Genomic DNA, 2,500 nt, shown 5'->3' with positions numbered 1-2,500 from the left:
ACCTCTAACGTCGCAATACGAATGCCCCCGCCTGTCCCTATTAATCATTACCTCGGGTTCCGAAAACCAACAAAATAGAACCGAGGTCCTATTCCATTATTCCATGCACACAGTATTCAGGCGGGCTTGCCTGCTTTAAGCACTCTAATTTGTTCAAAGTAAACGTGCCGGCCCACCGAGACACTCAATAAAGAGCACCCTGGTAGGATTTCAACGGGGTCCGCCTCGGGACGCACGAGCACGCACGAGGCGGTCGCACGCCTTCGGCTCGCCCCACCGGCAGGACGTCCCACGATACATGCCAGTTAAACACCGACGGGCGGTGAACCAACAGCGTGGGACACAAATCCAACTACGAGCTTTTTAACCGCAACAACTTTAATATACGCTATTGGAGCTGGAATTACCGCGGCTGCTGGCACCAGACTTGCCCTCCAATAGATACTCGTTAAAGGATTTAAAGTGTACTCATTCCGATTACGGGGCCTCGGATGAGTCCCGTATCGTTATTTTTCGTCACTACCTCCCCGTGCCGGGAGTGGGTAATTTGCGCGCCTGCTGCCTTCCTTGGATGTGGTAGCCGTTTCTCAGGCTCCCTCTCCGGAATCGAACCCTGATTCCCCGTTACCCGTTACAACCATGGTAGGCGCAGAACCTACCATCGACAGTTGATAAGGCAGACATTTGAAAGATGCGTCGCCGGTACGAGGACCGTGCGATCAGCCCAAAGTTATTCAGAGTCACCAAGGCAAACGGACCGGACGAGCCGACCGATTGGTTTTGATCTAATAAAAGCGTCCCTTCCATCTCTGGTCGGGACTCTGTTTGCATGTATTAGCTCTAGAATTACCACAGTTATCCAAGTAACGTGGGTACGATCTAAGGAACCATAACTGATTTAATGAGCCATTCGCGGTTTCACCTTAATGCGGCTTGTACTGAGACATGCATGGCTTAATCTTTGAGACAAGCATATGACTACTGGCAGGATCAACCAGGGAGCTGCGTCAACTAGAGCTGAGCAGCCGGCCGCCCGGGAGTGTGTCCCGGGGGCCCGCGCGAACACGCAAGCGTCCGCTCAATCATTCTGCAAACAGGAGGAGGCTGAGCTCCCCTGCACAATACACCTCGAAACCCTCTCAGGTCCCGGCGGCGCGCAGCGCCGTCCCAAGTACTTGGCCGGGTTCGAGAGAGGCGCAATCGCCCGGAGTTAGGCGAGTAGACGCTTTCGGTGCGACCACCCGTGCTCCCAACTGAGCTTGCCGCTGCCGACAGAGGCCCGGGAGCGTGCTGTCGTGGCATTGCCGGCGGGAGACAACACGCGCCACCTACGGTGACCGGCAGCTCCAACGCCAGCGCCACAGAAGGACAAAAGCCCCACTTGGGTGCCGAAGCGAACTCTCCCAGCACAGCGCACGCGCCAACACATCCGCACAGCTGCGATACAAACCACCAGCGAGAACCGCTGGGGCGACCGAGCAGCAGACGGCGTCGCGGCGCCGAGCGCCGGGCGGCGGCGCATCCTCAACGCACACAGTCCTCAATCGGACCAGCACACTGAAGATGTCCACCGCGCTTCGCACCGGGCCCGCGAGGACCTACTTTGGCCGCACGGCGCCGCGCGCAGGGTGCGCCGGCGCGCAGCTGCGACGCCTGCCGCGTCCGTCGGCCGGCGCGCCTGCCACTGGCCGCCCCCACCAGCCGGCTGTAGCGCGTGCGCCCACACACCGCGCGGCCAGCACGCCGGGAGGCGCCCCCTCACCGGCCGGGGACGGTCCCACCCAGCCACCGCCGCGTATCGCTTCACACCCAGATGCCGTTCAGTTTCATCGGCATGGTGGGTATCGCTGGAACAACCGGTTAGTACCTCAACCTATCGTCGCCATCACCGATTCACCCCTAGCGAGAACAACCGCACCACAACGGGTTACCATTTCTTCATTTGCGTAACTTCACCAGAAAACGCAGGCGTCCATCGCCATTAGCAACTTCAACGATTATTGCATGCCTGTGTCAGGTGTCACGCCACACTACGTCTGCCCACATACACGCAACAAAATGTGCACGCCTAGACAATACGTGGAAGGTGGCCCCCGTACGTATGCGATGTCCATTGCTCGAACGACTGTCAACCGGCCTCTGTAGCATGTCGCAGATATGGAACGCGGTGCACCATGCTATCACGGTGTTTGAGGAGAGACGACTAGGTCCGAATACATCAACAGACAGCTCATGCTGATCGCCATCCACGGCGTCCGTTCCTCCCACACGTCTCTATGGCGTACCACACTGCAATCCAGCTCTCATAGGGAGACGACACGTAGCTGCGTGCACAATATTTGCACTGTATGGTCCGCCGTTTTTGGGCGCAGTCGTTGTACGGTCACACATGTGCCACGATGTATCATTCAGTACATAAGGACGAATGTGCAGTACAGATTGTGGTTCACGCGTACGACATCAGCGGACAGTTGACACAGGCCGCACCACAACGTAGCCT

The 2,500-nt window shown here is 57.9% G+C and overlaps 1 non-coding gene across 1 annotated transcript in view; it reads right to left on the bottom strand.

Annotated features, from left to right (window-relative positions):
• Nucleotides 1–1,001, bottom strand: part of LOC124772848 — a 1,909-nt gene extending 908 nt beyond the window's left edge. Inside the window, exon 1 of the ribosomal RNA XR_007014306.1 lies at nt 1–1,001. This exon is cut by the window's left edge and continues 908 nt beyond it. This is a non-coding gene — a ribosomal RNA (small subunit ribosomal RNA).
• Nucleotides 1,002–2,500: the final 1,499 nt, after the last annotated feature.

This window comes from Schistocerca piceifrons, unplaced genomic scaffold (assembly GCF_021461385.2).
Source record: "Schistocerca piceifrons isolate TAMUIC-IGC-003096 unplaced genomic scaffold, iqSchPice1.1 HiC_scaffold_943, whole genome shotgun sequence".
NCBI classification, from domain to species: Eukaryota; Metazoa; Arthropoda; class Insecta; order Orthoptera; family Acrididae; genus Schistocerca; species Schistocerca piceifrons.
The sequence above is the reverse complement of the archived record's forward strand: the minus strand, read 5'-3'. Positions and strand labels throughout refer to the sequence as shown.